The following is a 17,837-nucleotide window of genomic DNA, read 5'->3' as shown; positions in this document are numbered from 1 at the left end:
GTTTGTCCAGGTGGCATCTGGTTGGGATAAATGTCATGGGCACATGTAGGGACAGGAGACGGAGGAAAGGGGCAGGCTTGCTGAGCCCTCACTATGTGTCAGGCACTATCCCCTGGGCTTTCCCACATGTGTCAACTCACTGAATTCTCCTAACAACATGGAGAGCATCTTCTTCTTCTGTCCATCTTCTAGATGAGAAAACTGAAGCCCAGAAAGGACACAGGGTGTGTCCAAGGTCACACAGCCTGTGCTGGAGCCAGTGTTTATATCCACGTCTATCTGAACTCAAGCCTGGAGCTGTTATTTCTCTAGCAGGCCAAGGCCCAGAAATGTTTAAAAACCACTTGAGGGGAATTCCCTGGTGGTCCAGTGGTTAGGACTCCGCGCTTCCACTGCTGGGGGCATGGGTTTGATCCGTGGTCGGGGAGCTAAGATCCCACATGCTGCGTGGCATGGCCAAAGAAACAAACAAAAAACAAGAAACCAAAAACACTTGGGTCCCATATCTGTGTCAGCACAGTGTCCAGCAGACTTGTTTTTTATTTGTTCTGTCCATACTGAAACACCACGGCTGAGCGTGTTGGCCGCCCCCAGGCCTGTGAAGGGAAGGGACAAGAACTGGTCTGGTCCAGGCTCTGTCTTTCAGTCACTTCTTTTTTAACTTAAAAAAAATTGTGGTAAAATGCATATAACATAAAATTTACCATTTTAACCACCTAAAAGTGTACAGTTTGATTCACTGAAGTGTACTGAATTCAGTAGCATTTAGTACGTTCCAGGGCTGTACAACCCTCCCCACTATCTAGTTCTGCACCCACTGGGTGGTCACCCCCTATTGCTCTTCCCCCAGCCCCTGGAAACCACTGATCTGCTTTCTGTCTCTATGAATTTGCCTATTCCGGACATTTCATATAAACAGAATCACACAATATGTGGCCTTTTTAAAAAAATTTTTATTTATTTAACCTATTTATTTTTGGCTGCATTGGGTCTTCATTGCGGTGCGCGGGCTTCTCATTGCGGTGGCTTCTCTTGTTGCGGAGCACGAGCTCTAGGCGCACAGACTTCAGTAGTTGTAGCACGTGGGCTCAGTAGTTGCGGCTCATGGGCTCTAGAGCACAGGCTCAGTAATTGCAGCGCACGGGCTTAGTTGCTCCGTGGCATGTGGGATCTTCCCGGACCAGGGCTTGAACCCGTGTCCCCTGCATTGGCCGGCGGATTCTTAACCACTGAGCCACCAGGGAAACCCCCAATATGTGGCCTTTTGTGACTGGCTTAGCAGGTGACTCAGCATGATGTTTTCAAGGTTCATCCACGTTGTAGCAGGAATCAGAACGTCATTCCTTTTTATGGCTGAATAATATTCCACTGCATGGATAGACCACATTTTGTTTATCCATTTATCAGCTGATGGACACTTAGGTTGTTCCTACCTTTTAGCTATTGTGAATAGGGCTGCTATGAATATTCGTGTCCAAGTTTTTGTCTGAACACCTGTTCTCAATTTTTTTTGGTCCCTACTAGGAGTGGAATTGTTGGGTCATATGGTAATTCTATGTTTAACTTCCTGAGGAGCAGCCAAACTGTTTTCCACAGCAGCTGCCCCATTATACATTCTTACCAGCAGTGTATGAGGGTTCCAATTTCTCCACCTCCTTGCCAACACTTGTCATTTTCCTTTTTATAGCTGTCCTAGTGGGTGTGAAATGGTATCTCATTGTGGGTTTTGTTTGCATTTTCCTAATGACTAATGACATTAATCACGTTTACTGTTAACTCCTTGTGGGTCCCTCACTCTCTCCATGCCTGTTTTCTCATGTCCAAATCAGGATACACCAAAGGAGGATGTGAGGATGAAATGAGTGAACCAGGCAAAGAACTTAGCATCCGTGTCAGGCATATAGTAGGGGCTCCTAGACCACCTCAGGCAGCCCCAGGCCCGCCCTTGCTCTGTGAGGGGAGATGCTGGCTGCTCGGGGGACTCTCCTGGCTGTGACCAGCTGGGACTCTGGGTAAGTTAGAGCTGCTCCCCTCTGCCTCGACCACCCAGGACTCTACAGGGAACCATAACCCTTCAAGGCTGGGTCGGGGCTCATTTCCATTCAACCCAGAAGACAGTTATGGAGTGTAGCAGATCCCCTGGGACCCCTTTTCCATTTCTGAGCACCCCCTGCCCTCTGTGAGTTTTCCCTTCTTTGCGAGCTCTCTGCAGACTGCCCTCAGCTTCTGAAGCAGCAGAAGTGCCTGGAAGCTCATCCCCCCAAGGTGACCCTTAGCCAATGACTGGGATGTGGGGGAGGGAAGACCCAGCTCCCTTGCCTGGCATGGGGACAACCTTCACTCCAAAGTCCCCCATGTGGGACAGACTGAAGGTGTCCTCTGCACCCTTATTGGCCTCTTCCTCTCCCCTCCTGCTTCCCCAGTCCCTCTCATGTCCCCTGGGAGCACTCCCTTAGGAAATTGGAATCCCCTCTCCGGATCTGCTTCTGGAAAATTCAGCTTAAGACATGGAGCATCTACTGTGTGCCAAGCCCTTTGGAAAATGCCGAGATAGACAAAGATCAGCAAGATGCAGTTCCTTCCCCAGTGGAGCCCACAGCTTGCTTGGGGCTGGTGTTGACAGCAGTAGCAATGCTGGCAGCCAGTGTTGTGTACCTACTACGTGCCAGACACCGAGCTGAGCGTTTTACATACTTTACTTCATTTAAACCTTGTAACAATTCTGTGAGGGGATGCTATTATCGTCCCCACTTTACAGATGAGAAAACTGAGGCCCAGAGAGGTTAACTAATACGTACAGAGGGACAAACTTCGGGGGGAGGGGGAAGGGGATGTCCAGATGCTCCCGTTCAAGGAAGGACTGGTTGTGAGTGTGTTTCACAAGTAATTTGTTACTGACCTTGGTCAACCTTGTGGGAATGATTCAAATTAAGAAGGAAAAAAGAAAGAGAATTCAAGTCCATCCCTCTGATACTGTCATTCTCTGCTCACTTACTCCTACTCTGCTTTCCTGAGCGAGAGGTGTGTGGAAGTCCTGCCCATGGGCCAGGTGAAGACCCCGTCCCACACATGTGGGTGCAAATGGGGTACCAGCTACTGCCTTACCTGGTCTCCCCACCATCTGAGCTGCCAGGAGGCCGATGGGGAGCAGGTGCCCCAGGCACCCATGGGGGGAAGAGGCATGGCCTGTGCCCCTTTGTGATTGAGCCCTGCCCCAAGTATCAACAACTACCAGACCCCTGGGAAACGAGAAGCACCGGCTCAGGAGAAGCCAGGCAGTTGCTCTCTGAGAGTGTATTGGGGGTGATTAAGTGCATAGACCCAAGGCAGACAGCCTGGGATCAAATCCTAGCTCTTCTGTTTACAAGCTGAGTGACTTTGGGAAAGTTATTTACCCACTCAGTACCTCAGTTTCCTCATCTATAAAGTGGGGACAATAGTAACATTGGTCTCTTAGGATTGTTGTAAGAATTAAATGAGATAATACACACAAGGTAGAAGAAGGATAGAAGACTGCCTTGTATGTAGTAGGAACTATACAAAGGTTGGCTATATTATTACTCATTACTATTGTTGTGAAAGGTGAGTCAAGGCCTGGCTAAGACTCCTGGCTTAGAAGTCATCCAGCAGCCCCTGATAGAGGCCCTGAGACTGGATGCACTCTCCCAGACAGATGACCTTGGACTCCTCTGTGCTCCTGTGGGGCAGGATAAAGGCTTCTGCCTCCCTCTTTCCCCACTTCCCACCCCTGGCTTGCATCTTGCCCCTGCAATGTTCCTGGGGCTCCCCTGAGTGGGAGGCTCTAGGAAGGGGACTGGGGGCTGGAGGGGATGGTCCCAGGGACACCGCCCTGGACTCTGAATGAGGACATTCTGTCTGCCAGCCTGCAAGCCTTATGGTGGGGGTTGGGGGATGACAGCTGGCTGTGTGTCCTGCAGCTGTGACTAAGCCAGCTCAGCTACTACCTCGCTGTGTGACCCTGGCCAGCTCCCTCCCCTGGTCCTGGTGACAGTATGAACATTTATGAAACACTGCCTCATTTAATCCGTAGCAAGAGGTGAGTAACTGCAATAAGACAAGACAGACTCCATCAGGGAGGGGCTGGGCTAGTGGAAACTTCTCCCCACTGAAAATAGCTGGATTCACTGGGTGTTCCCTCTGTTCCAGGCAGGTGCTGCTAAGGTGAGAAGTCTAGAGCCACGTGCAGGTGGAGCTGGACCTGGAACCAGATCTGCTTAGATGTGGTTCCAGTGCCTGACCCTGGGCCTCAGCCATGAGGGCCAGGTCCAGGGGCTCAGCCCTTGGACTGTGCCTCTGTCCCTGGCTGGGGTCGGGGGTGCTGAGGAGATGCAGGGAGTCCTTGGCCACACAGAGGGCAGAGGGCTGTGTCTCCCCCGTCAGACTGCGGGTCCCTGAGGTCAGGTGCTGGTCTCCTCACATGAGAGACTTTCTTACTGGGAACTTTTTCTTTTTAAAATTTCTATTATAGAAACTTTCAAACATACGCATGCGTAGAGAACAAAGCATAATGACATTGGTAATCAGCTATACTTCAATATAAATAGTTTAAAAAAAAGCATAATGAACCCATTCTCAGGCTCAAGGCCAATCCCCCACCCCTTCTCCCTGTCCCCACCCCCAGATCATCCTGAAGCACACCTCAGACACAGTATCTCACGAATGTTTCTGAATGTATCTAAAGATAAGGACCCTCCACAAAGAAGAGAAAGAAAACCCCTTGATTACGGAGACATTTGTGAAGGCAAGAACCCGATTCTCATTCATTTCCGCCTTGCATCCAGCTCAGGGGAGCCTCATGGCTCTGGGTTTGAGGTTCCTTCTGCTTCCGTTTCCAGGCGCGAAAGCAGCACAAGCTGGGTGGGGCTTCAAGTGTGCAGGGGACTGACTCTGGCAAAGGCCCTCTGCTGCCTGGGGAGGGCGGGGGCAGGGGCGACCTCTGGGGTCCTCAGGCCTTGGGGACAGTTCCCCTCGCGGACCTTGGGTCCAGAGTTCATCTCACTCTGCTCACGGCAGGCTCGAGGGCATCGCTGGCCTTCTTGTTTTGTGTGTGTGTTTCTTCTTTTTCATTCCCTTCCCACACTCTTCCCCTCTCCTCTCATAGTATTTGATGCCCATCTTTCTGTTGGTATGTTTCCTGCAACATGGGTGCTGCTGTTTTGGAAACTTTTTTTTTTTTTTACTTTGGTAAATGTCATTGTGTGATAGACCTCCTTCACTCAGCACTGTTTTAAAAGTCTAGCCTTGTTGCTTCCAATTGCTTCATTGTACCCCAGATGTGCAGACCCACAATTTTCTGCTCATCCTGACCATGAACAAGTTGCCATGACCCCCCGCTTACCTGCCGGGTAGGGACAGGGCTGAGATTCCTGGGAGGTAATCGTGAGTGGAGCTGCTGGGTCCCAGGCACGCTCGTATTTCATTTGATTAAGCACAGCTGACCCCCATCCACGGCACAGAGAAGAGGGTCCCTGTGTCCCCACACCCCTGCACGGCTGGGCTTCAGCCTGCTACCTCATTTTTGCCCGTCCACCAGAGGTGATGACTGTGATTGTCTGTGTCTCTTCTCATGCTTGTTAGCTTTGGGGGCCTATGTCTCCTTTCCCGGCTTGTTCATGTTGGGGTCGGGCCGCTGTCCTCTTGTCGCTGTGCAGGCGTTCCTCGTATCCTCTAATCTAGGTATTAATCTCTTGTCTGTTTTGACATGGCGAGTATCCGCCATCATTCTGTCATCCTCCAGAACTTTGAAACCTAACTCCTCTCCTTCCTGCCTGCTCCCGGTTCCTTTCTGAGCGGATGGCACAGGTGAGGCCCTTCTCACTGTCTCTGCCCTTTTGGTAAATGCCAGGCATCCGGAACAGGGTACAACCTGCACCAGGAACTTGCTCTTAGCACAGGGCTCGGGCACAGGGGAAGGAGGGACGGGCCAGGGCAGGATGGCAACTGCCCCAGGGCCCTAACCCTTGGGTTCCCTGGTTAGGGCCTCTGGGCTCAACTGGTCCGGGTGCCTTCATTCCACACTCACCAGTGCTAGGCTGATCACTGTGTTGGACCTGGGGCCTCCAGCTTGATCAAGACCCTGTCCTTGGCCTCAAAAACGCCTGCTCAGTGCGGGGAAAGAACATGTCCACTGCCCAGGGTGGTGGCTGGGCTGAAGCTGCAGAGAGAGGGCATTGCAGGACGCAGTCTTGGACCACTGCCAATGCTGGGCAGGGAGGGCTTCCTAGAGGAGGTGTCTTTGATCCGGGCTTTGGAGGAAGCAGGAGCGTTCTCCAGGCCTCAACAAGGTCTTAGCTCAAGCCCGGGCAGGAACAGGAGCCCAGCCTTTCATCTTCATTTCCAGGGAACATGCCTTCTAGGTCTCTCCCTTTCATGGAACTGAGTGGTCATTGCTCCTGGCTTCTCCTTCTGAACAGGGGCCAGTATGCCTCACAGGGAAGGGAGGCTTGCTTGGGGGTTAGCAGACCTGCCTTCTGTCCTTGCTCTCCGAGTGACCTTGGGCAAGTCCCTCTTCCTCTCTGGACCCCGGTCCCCAGTGAACAGTGAGAGCTTGGGGTGGAGACAAGTTCTCCCAAGACCCTCTGGGAACGCTGCCAGCATGGCAGCAGTGGCATCTTCCCCTCTTCTTGGTCCCTCCACACCTTTCAAGGGGTGGGGAACTGAGGGCAGAGGTCACCCGGAGTCTGTGGCCCCAGGCCCTCCACTGCCTCTCTGCCCTGTAAACCACCTTGCTAATAGCCCCAGGGTTTGCTCTCAGAGCCTTTCTGTACTTTCCTCATAAAACTCTTGTGAACAGAGCAGGTCCCATGGGCCAGGCGCTGTGCAGGTGTTTTACACCCCTGACCTCATTTACTTCCCACAAATCTGCAAGGTGGGTACGATGACTACCCCCTTTTTGCAGGTGATACGGAGGGGCTCAGAGAGACTGAGCCACCTGCCCAAGGTCACCCAGCTTATAAGTGGCAGGACAAGGATCCCAGCCCAGCTCCGCCTGCTCCAGAGTCCATTTCCTAATCGCCTTCTCCCACAACCCCATGGGGCCTCCCTCCTAAATTCCACCTACCCTGTTAGCGTTCCTTGGCCAAGCCCTCTCCATCTGTCTCGATTCCAAACCTCGACCTCACACAGACACCTCCGCCTCTCCCAGGCTCACTCCTGCTTTCCCCTCTGTCGCCCCCTTTCCTGGTGGCGCCCCATCTGCCCCCTCCGCATCCCAGCCTCTTCTCACTTCTCTGCACCTCCCTGGAGTGTGCCCAGGAGCTGGGTGCCTACAAAGCATGCCTGAGGCTCCTCATTAAGCCCCAGCCCTGCAGCACACATGGGCTGAGGTGGGGCTTGGGGGGTGCTCTGGGCCTCACATCCAGGGCTGTCGCCCCCGCTTCCTGAGGTTGAGCTGAGTCAGCCATGGAGGAGGTCGCCCTCTAGGGCCCAGAGGGGCTGGAGACTGGGCCTTGGCAGCTAGTCTGGCATGTGCCTGACGTGGCCAGCCTGAGGGGTACGTGCCTGTCTTGCTGGAAGGCACTGGCTTATCAGAGGGGAGTGAAGGGGCTGGGACACCCCGTCTCCTGGGACGTGCAGGGACTCACGCCACCTGGGGGTGTGCATGTGTGCGTGTGTGCACGTGCCGGCTGTGCCAGCCCAGGGCAGCGCCGGCCTGGCCCCAGAGGAGGGGTGGTGGGAGTTCTCGGTTCACTACTTGCTTCCCCTGCATTTAACAAACAGCACAGTGTCTGGGACCCAGCAGGCCTCTGGCCCGTCTTCGTTGTTATTATTTTATAGTTAGGAGCTTAAATCACATTTTCTTTCCCCCCAGGCAAAGCCTGTCTTTCACATGAAACCCCAGCTGGTGGAGGGCCCAGCGTGTGTGTGTGTGTGTGTGTGTGTGTGTGTGTGTGTGTGTGTGTGTGTGTAAAGTGAGAACTGGGTTGGGAGTGCAGCTGCCTAGGCTGAGTCCTGGCTGTACTTCTCTTCCGGCTGCAAAGTCATCCCCTGCTCAGACTCAGCTTCTGCTTGTCAAGGAGGCCACCAGCACCTGGGGTGGTTGCTGAGTCTGAAATGAAACCCGGGGTGTGCTGTGTGTAAACGCCGCCGTGCAACATAGATGTGTGTGTGGGCTTGCTGGTCAGCATCTTCTATTCCTCCTTAGCGCTGTGCCAGGTCCAGGAAGAGTGGTTGATGGACCCCTGGCTCTACTTGCTAGGGATTTAGCTCGTGCTCTTGAAAAGGGATTGGGTTGCCTCGGCCCCTGAGATGTAGAGCTGGCTGGGTGAGGTTCATTGGATGACTGACCGAGTGAATGAATGAAGAGACATCTGTCTCTGCAGGTGCTGAGGCAGCTGGGAGGTCATGAGGGGCTGGACCAGATGATTTTTGAGGTCACTTCCCACTGCAGGTTCTTTCCAGGTTCTATGACCTGAGCCGACTTCTGCTCTTTTTCCAAGAGCCTCTCACTCCAAAGCCTCTCTGCAGCTGGTGCTGTGCTGGGCACAGTACTTTCTGTGCCTACACGGTCCTGCCCTCAGGGTTTCCTGGGTCAAGGAAAGCCCACAGTGAGCAGAACTGAGGCCCAGGCAGGACCTACATGATGGGCCAGGGGTGGGGCTGGGGAGAGGAGGACATCCTTTGGGAGGTCACAGCTGGGTGTGGGGAGGGGGACTTCTGGCCCTTTGTGGATCAGCCTGGAAGGCTTTTTGGAGGAATCAGTGTTGAATCTCAATGAGAGAGCCACCGGGCTGGCCCTCGGTCCCAGCCATCACAGGCTTGCGGTAACTGGCATGCGCCTGCCCTCTGCTTGCCATGCCCAGACTATGACCCTGGAGGGCAGGAGGGAGGGGTGCCCAGCTGTGGAGGCAGAGGGACTCCGGCCCAGGTGAGCGTGGGAACTCCTGAGCCTGCAGGTTTCAGTCTTTGCTGGCCCACCTGGGCAGTCTCCTGGGAAGCTGGGGCTTCTACGTGTGCTTCTGACGCTGCATGACCTTAGCTGGTTCTAATCTCTCAGAACCTGTTTCCTCCCCTGCAAATGAGTGGTTAGCAAAGGTGACTACCCAGGCCCCCCATTGTGAGAGCTCTGGGTGGGGGTCTGCTAGGAGCTAGAGCCCAGCCCAAGACCTTGCACCCTGGGGTGAGCTAGGGGTGGGGGTGATCCCTCCTCTCTTTGCAGCTGCCAATTCCTGGAGGGCTTTTTTGGGGCCTGGCCCTGGCCGCATTTTGTCCCCTCTGCCGCATTTTGTCCCCTCGGTGTTAAATTCCACAGAGGAAAGTGATCCCTCACTCAAGGCCTGAGGATTACAGGCTGGAGAGAAGTCTGCGTTGCCCTGGGAACGCTCACGTAGCCCTTTCCCATCGGTGCCCTCCTTCTGCCAAAGGCCGGGGAAGGGGGATGATCCTGGCACAAACCAGCCTGGAGGAGCAGCAGGGCCTCTGGGGTTGGGGGGCTGGTCAGTCCTTCCCTCCCCCCGACGGGGGGTCAGCAGCCCCAGTGTGGGGTGAACTATGTTGAGCTTCTAGTGGGCCCTCTCAGGAGGTGGCTAGGGGCTAGGGGCCCTGGGATCTCCGTGTGCCTGTGCTCCCCTGCCCCCTCACTTCTGCCCTGTACCCCCTCCCAGGCTGAAGCCCCTCCATCCCTACTAAGCTGGGGATTTCCGCAGGCTGAGCCAACCGCCTGATCCTAATTATGGCGCCTTCATCCTGTTGGGGTTAAGCTCCCCATGGCCTTCCCTGCCCCCACCCCAGAGGCCAGGCCTGGGGTCAGAGACTGAGGAGGCTCATGCCTGCTGGGCCCCCTCTGGGAAGGGCCCGAATTCTCCCTGGGGTCTGGGGGATGGGGAGGCAGCTTGTGCTGGGGGTCTGCGCGGACAAGATATCCAGGGAATGCTGGGGAGGGAGGGCTGGTTTCTCTGGAGAGCCCTCAGGGCAGCGGGGAGCCCTGGGGAGCTGATCTTTAGAGGGCAGTGAAGTCTAGAGATGAGGAACTCCCAGGGGCCCCATTCTCAACCCTGGCTTCATGTAGAATCACCTAGATTTTTAAAAATACCATACTTCAGTTCCACACCTACTGATTTTGATTTCATCAGCCAGGGCTGGGGCAAGCATCTGCATTTAAAAAATTCTGCCCAGGTGATTCTCATGTCCAGCCAGTTTGAGAATCACTGCTCTATCTGATGCCCCATGGTGCTGTCAAGGAGACTGATCTGCCAGCAGAAAGCCCTTGAGGGAGGTAACTTCACTAGTTGGGCAGGACTGGGTTGGAACTTGGGGCTTCTAACCCCATGGCAGGCCACTTCCTCTCAGCCTCCTCCATCCACTGGAGGCTTGCCGGGTGTCCCATTCATTTAATCATTTGGGCACTTAGGAGCTGTGTGACCCTGAACAAGTTGCTTAACCTTGCTGTGCCTGGTGATAATAGGCCCTAGTGATAAGAATAGAAGGAGATGATGCTTATAAGGTCCCAGCAGCACTGCGGGGGAAGGGTAGCCATTGTCCTTCTGCCTTCTGCCTGGGGCCAGTGTCTGGGCAGAGGCCTCCATCATCTCATCCATCAGGCAGGTGCAACCCTCAGAACTCCAGCTACTCTCAGGTGGAGTGGGGTAGTGGCCATCCTGGAGGTTCCCTGGGCCCTGAGAGGGAGTTGGGAGGTGCAGGGAAAGTGCTGGAAAGAATGGCTCCCTCACCCTCGGACCTCCTGTTAGGAGGTGTCACTGGTCTGGGTCCTGCAGATATAGAAATGGCCACCAGGTGTCACCCTCAGCTCATGCTTGAAGTGAAGGCAGTGCAGAAGGAGGGAAAGGGGCTGGGTGGAGAAGAGGAAGATGCCCTTCCGGGGAGTAGGTGAACTTGGAGAGGGCCCGAGGCTGCTGCGGTGGCTGTTAATTTCCTCAGGAAGGTGATCTGCAAAGGTTCAATTGTCCGCCTTCAGAATTCTCCTTCCCATGCTGATGGTAAATCACAGGTCAACAGGTTCTTTATGGGGCACCTGCTGCACACGGGAGTGGGGGGGGTTGGGGGATGGGTGTGGGGGGGAAGCAAGGGGGGGTAAGAATCTTACTGAACACCTACTCTGTGCCAGACCCTGTGCACATAGGCCACTCAGTATTCACAACAACCTGGTATAGTAAGATCATTAGTCCCATGTTACAGATGAGGAAACTGAGGCTCATACTGATTATGTGTTGGGCTGAGGTCACCTAGCTGGACAAGATTGAGGCCTGTCTACAGCCTAAATTCTTTCTCCTATACCGGGTTACTCAGAGGACAGAAAACCTGTAATGGGCTTCCCATCAGGCTGGGAGAGGATGTGGCAGGTGGCAACCCTGCCTGGCTCTGGTAATCAGGAGCTAGCAAGGAGCTCAGACAGGCCTGCTGCCAGTGTGCTGGGGAGGTAGCTGTGCTCACTGGGGTGGGTGGAAGTGGGGTTTGGGTGCATGATGGGTGTGGGCATGGGCAGGCTGCAGACACAACAGCAACGAGAGGCTCTCACTACCTGCACATGTGCTCCTTGGAGCAAACTTCCCACCCCAGTGTTATTTCAGTTTCCTCACCTGTCAATTCTACAGGCAGACTTTGTTCATCCAATACCCTGTTCCTTCCCCCTGCTGGGCTGTGAGCTGACCACTCCTCAGGTCAGGTACTAAGATGGACAAGACAGGCCATCCCTCACCTGCAACCCCCCACCTTAAGCCTAGATCCAAAGTTTTTTGATCATGCCCCCTAGCAATAAAACAATTGCTGAGCGTGCACCTGTAATATAAGCATGTTTTCATACTGTTTACCTTGTAAAACACACTCACACTGAATGAAAAAAGATGAGATTAAAAAAAATAGATGTCCTAATATTTTCCTCCTGCATCTCTGTTAACCCCTCCACCCCCCGCCAACGGCACTTTAGACCCAACTGCTCCAGGAAATAGGAGGGTAGAGTCAGTCCAACCCAGCTCAGGATGGAAGTATGGTCAGTGTTCTGGAACATCCTTGCCCACCCCTTCATGCCCTAGCAATGGAAGGGAGAAACTTCAGGGACAGCAGGGCGGGAGAGTGGGCAGACAGGAAGCACAAGCAGGGCCATGTCAGGGAGGGACTCCGATGACCTGGAGAAGAAGCAGGTTTTTACTTTAGACCCTGATGCTGAAAGTTTTGTGATTACTTTTTACACTGCCCCGGGACATATAGAACCAGCACATTGTGTCCTAGGTAGTTATCTGATTTCATGTCCTTCAGGTAGTTCTGTTCTGTTTCCAACAGTTTAAAACATCGCGCCCCCGCCCCGAGTTGGGAGCACTCCTTCCAACACACACACTTGGGACAGGAAGGACAGAGTCCGGCGGGGGACGACTTAGGTGCCCCTTCCTCAGGGGCTTCATCCTCCGCTGCCCTTCCTGGGTTGGAGGCCCCTGTGTCATCCTTGCCTGGGCAGGTCCTCCTGCAGGACCAGCACTTGGGGGCCTCCATGAATAGGAGTTGAAGGAGAGGAGGGGCAAGAGGCTGCATCTGGGGTACAGAAGTGAGCCCCCCCTTACTCAGAGAAGTCTTGAGAGAAGCCCCCTTTCCCCCAACCCTGTCTGGGTGCTGGAAAGGACCACATGGCTTGTGAAGACACCTGGCTGCCCCCCAGGGTGGCTGCCAGGGCGGCAGCCATGGTGGCTGGCCCAGTGTGGGTGCCTTTGTGTGCTGTGACTGGGTGTCTGTTTCCGCAGTCACTGGGTGCTTGTTCTGTGGGGTGAGGGGTGTGGGGGTGGGAGTGGGGGCACAGCCTGTGGCTGGGCAAGTACGTGAGGCTGGGCACGAACAGCCTCACCTACCAGCCCTACTCCTGCCAGGTACAACCAGCTGCTGCGGCTGCCCGCCACCCGCCTCCTCCCTTCCCTGGGCCTGGCCAGGCCGGGGGGCATATGACTTGGCGGGCACCTCCCCTCACTTGGACCCACTGGGGCAGGGCCGGCTCACCTGGGGCACAGGCACGGCTCCCAGCTAGGTGGGTGCTCTGCTAACCGCCCTCCCCCACTCCTCAACAAGGGGATGGGGGATGCGGCAAGGGAGGGGGCTCGGGGCAGAGCTATGCCCCCTCTCCTCTCCCAGACTGTGGATGGGTAGAGCAGGGCAGAGGGGGCCAAAGGAAGGGGGGCGTTCTCTGTTTAGGGCCAGGAAATGATTTCCATGCAAATAAGATGCAAACTCCTTAATGAATTTGCAATTAGGAACAGAGGCTGCCAGGTCCGGGCAGCGCCTGCGGGTTTTATGAATGGGCCGGCGTGGGGCGGGGGCGGGGGCGGCGCGCCGCCCCGCCCCCCACGTTTCCCTGCCGCTGCGCCCGCGACATGCCGCGCCGCACGTTGCTGCCTCCCGGCCCCGCCGCGACCTGGCCCGCCGCCAGCGGGTCAGCTGCTTCGGACCGGGCGCGGGAGGCTGCCGGCCAGAGTCCCCACCGCGCCGCCGGCGGCGACGCGTCGGGCCGAGACACGCCTCCTGGGGCCCGGCAGGGGTCTCCCCGCTGGCGTCCCTTTCCTTGGTTATTGGAATGGTTTCCTGAAGCAGGAGGGGGTGAAGATAGCTTTCAGGCCCTGTTCCCTTAGGATGGGCAGCCCTGGGAGGTCACTGACCACAGGAGGGGGTGGGCCTTGGCGGGGGTGGCGGTGGGGTTGGGGCAATGACCTTGGGAAGGCTGGATGTATAATGTATAGTGAGAGGAGGGGAGACGGACCAGTTCCCATCCCAGAACTCCCTTCACCTCCCCAGTCCTCTTCATGCCAGTTCCCACCTTCCTAACCTCAACAGGCCTGTTCCCACCACCCCAGGGCACCTGGTTTTTTTTCTGCAGGACCACCCCAGTCTGCTCTGGGCCTTGCTCTGACCTGGCCAAAGAGTGGGTGTCCTGGGCGGGTGAGTTTGCTTAGGTCAGCTCTGGTCCGGAAAGAGACCAGTTTGAGAGTCTGAGCCCTATTAGGCCACAGACTCTATCCCCTCCCCTCCCCCCACCCCATTGCTTTCAGAGTAAATTAACCAATTACCTCTAATTAAATCGCCATGCTTTCTGTTCCCTCCTGGGCCTCAATCCCCACCCTGGGAGTCCTCTTCACTCTGGCTGGTCTGGAAGGGAGCCTGGCCAATAAGGTGGAATCAATGAATCAGTGAGTAGAGCTGGGCGGGGTGGGGGAGGGGAAGCCCACAGTGCCGTTTACTTCTGGGGAGTGGTCTGGGCCGCCAGGGCCCCTACCTTCCTTGGGGTCTGGGGATTGGGCCCCCTGTGGGGCCTCGGAAGGCTGGGAGCCTGGGATGCCTTTGGAGGTAAGACCGTCGTGAAGCCCTGTGCAGATGCTGAGGCCCTGAGGATGACCCTCCTCAGAGGACTTGTGGGGCAGGTTCATGAAGCTGCCAGTCCTTGGTGGCACCTGCTGCTCCCTCACCCAACACTCCAGGAGAGGCTCTGGACGCCTGGGGGTCCATCCAGTCCCTTGTCTCTCTAACCCAGCTCCTCCCGCTGCAGTGAGAACCCCTTCTTTCTTTTCCTCCTGCCCTCCATGGCCCTGAGGCACAGGCCCCAGCGCTAGCAGGGCATGCACCGCCCTGACACCTCCCTGGCACCACCCTGGCCCCACGTGTGAGACGTGATGGGGAGGATGGCCAGTGGCCAGAGGCAGGGTGATGGGCTGTTGAGCCGGGTCTCACCTCTTGGCAAGCTGGCCTTTCCTGAGACTGGGCAGTACCACACCAGGCTGTGACTCAGGCCCGTACCCTACCTTGAGCCCCGCCATGCCAAGGACCTGTGTATGTGGGGTGGATTTGTCAACTGTAGACTTCTCTCTGGGGTCACCTTCTCTCCCAGCCCCGAGGAGCCAGGCCATGACTAGAAGGTTTGGGGCTTCCAGCCCTGGCTGTTTCTCCCAGCCCACCACCCCAGTAGAGGCTGACAGTGAGGGAGGGCCCCCTGGCAGGGCACAGCAGTCATCAGAGTCAGCGGGGGTGTGAGCCATCCAGGGCAGGGGCAGGACTCTGCACACAGGCAGGGCTGCCCCTGGGGTGTCCTGAACCCCCATCTGCCAGCATGGTTGCCCTTCTCTGTCCAGGGAAAGCTGGCTCAAAATTCCCCACCTTCAGGAAGGCTTCAGCATACCTCCCTTATTTGTGGCCATGCCAGCGCCACTGTTCGCTGGCTCCTGGTTTTCATTTGCTTCTTTGACTTCTGTCCCCTTCTCCAGACCCTCCATGAGTGCATCTGCAAGACTCTGTTCTTTTCCTGCATTTCCCAGTGGCCAGCAGAGGGCGCCTCCAAAAAGACGGAGGTATCAGGGAGGAAGCGCATCCGCTTCCCCGGATCCAGGCACTGTGCAAAGCCCAGGCTCATGGGTTCGTTTGTGTGAATTGAAACTGACCCAGGACGCCTTCCTTCCTGGCGATCTAGACTTAACCTGTCAGCAGAGGGCTAGAGGTTAGACCACAGCTTAAACCCAGGCGGCTGCCTTCGAGGTGAACCCAGGTGGCCTGCGCAGGATGGAGAGGATGAGGGAGCTGCCTCCTCCCAGTAGCCCGAATGGGGAAGGGGCACTGGAGGTCGCCAGCTCTCCTCCCCTGACCCTGAGAGAAGAGTTGGGAGGGGCTGCATAGAATAGCTGGTGTCCCACCCTGTGGGAGGGACTGCTGTGGACATCTGGGCCACATCTGGATTCCTGGCAGCAAGGGGAGCTGGTCTGCTTGGGATCCTCAAGGAATATACCGTCCACCCCTTGGTGGCTTCTCACCATTACATTCCTGGGGAGCTCTTTACACACAGGTGTATAGGACACAGCCCCGTATTGTGGTGAATTCATGCCAATCTAGCGGGGGACCCTCCTGACACTCGTTCCTTTGGACATGGACTTAGGGTCCTGGGCAGCAGCCTGCTCTTCTGGGCCACCAGCCCTTTCCGCCATCCTTTCCGAGTTTGCGTGTGAGGTGCTGGGCTTCCCCTTGTGGAAATTCTGGGAGCTAGGCTCTAGTGTCCATGCTGTCCATTCCCCTTCCTCCAGGTGGGTGGTAAGAGAGAGAAGAGTGAGGCTACAGTACTTCTTAGGGACCCCATCCATGAAAGACGGAGTGGGAAAGGGCTTGCTGTTGGGTTATCTCACACAAAAGCCTGGGAATGTGATTGGGACGGGAAGAGGGGAGAGGGGACAGCAGGAGTGGTTCTTTCTTGGGTTTGGGTTCTGGGTTTTGGGGAGGGGACAACACGGAGAAAATCCCTCTTGGTCGGCTAGGTTCCAGGACGTCCGGGCAGGGAACAGGGGGCTGGCCGGAATGGCCTTGAAGTAGGGAGCGACGGCGAGGGGGGAGGGGGAAGGGAGGGAGCGTTGCGCCCACCCAGGCTCCCCTGAAGCCCCTCTCCCCCAGCTTTCCCCCGCCCGGCCCGCCGCGGCCCCTCCTCCAGACCTGGGCACCGCCTCCCCCTCCCCTCCTCCTCCCCCTCCCACCCGGCGCTGCAGCTGCTGCCGACGGACCATTCTGCACGTAGCGAATGGAGGAGACGCACAAGGGAAGCCTCAAGTGCGCGCGCGCGGGAGCCAGAGCCGCGCGGGCGGGGGAGTGGCTGCGGGTGCGCGTGCGCGTGCGGCGCCGGCCCCGAACGCGCGCGCGGAGCCCCGGAGCGCGCGGCTCTTCTGCGCGCTGAGGTTGGGGATGCTCGGCGGTGGGGTCCCCGCTGCTCTGGGGCCTCCCATGCACTCTGTCCACCTTCCAGCGAACCCCACCTCTACCCAGGCCCCTTTTCATCATCCACCCGAATCGCGCGGTCTTTCACCCGCAGTAGGCGCTTCATGGTGGCAGGGTGCTGAAATGAATTGATTCGCTCGCCCTCCTCATCCTCTGGGTCACTGCTCTACAGTCGGCTGGGTCCTGGGCTGGGGGTCAGAGAGGGCTGAAAACTCTGGTCCTTTGGGGACTTAGATTCACAACCCTATAGTCCCACCTTTGCCTCAGGAGCTCTCAGCCTGGAGGCCCTCACCCTGAGACCTCTCTGTACCTGGATCCAGGGTAGGCCCCTAGAAGCCCTAGACAAGTGGCTGTCAAGGAAAAACAAATGAGTTCTTTGACCTTTATCTCTGCTGGGATGGGGAGCTCCCAAGGGAGTGCCTTTCCCTATCACCTCCTCTCTCTGTATGTCACCTGCACAACTCCCACTCCCTGGGACGTCCAGGACAGGACTGGGCTCTGCCCAGCCCAGTGGCGAAGGTGTGGTATGGTGAACACAGAGTCTGTCTCCTGGGACAGGAGAGGCCATGCCAGCCTGGGGTAGACAGTACTCATCTTGGAGGTGTTTTCTGAGTCCCCGGGGCACCCTCCCCACTTTCTGAGCCCCTGATCCTGGGGGCTGGAAAATGGGTGGCTTGGAGGCTGCTCCTTCCTTCCCTAGATGGCCCAGGTTGGCACCTCACTCCACCTTCCCTACCACTCAGAGGCATGGGATGTGTCTCTCCCAGCTGTGAGAGCCTTGGGCAAGGCAGGTGCAGGGCCTTGCAAAGGGGTGTTTGAATTGGATTGATCGCCTGTTGGACCTCCTGTTGGTTGGGGTGGGGGGAGTGAGTTGAAAGGGACTGGTTAGTGGCATGTGGGGTGAAGGTGGATGAGGGTTCTTTGTTGCATGTGCCCAGACGACCTCTCCAAGCCTCAATTTCCTGTCTAATGGGAGCACAGCCTTCACCTAGTGGGGCTGTTGAGGATTGAAATGTAGTCTGCATATAACATGCTTCATGTATTGGAGGCAGATGCTCAGTAAGAGCTAAATTTTTTTTTTTTTTTTTTAAATTGTGTGTGGACTGGCTGAAAGGCTGGGAACATTTCCCTCAGATGAATTTCCA

Source organism: Balaenoptera borealis (genome assembly GCF_965194805.1).
Source record: "Balaenoptera borealis genome assembly, chromosome: 12".
Lineage (NCBI taxonomy): Eukaryota > Metazoa > Chordata > Mammalia > Artiodactyla > Balaenopteridae > Balaenoptera > Balaenoptera borealis.
This window is presented reverse-complemented; position numbering follows the sequence as displayed.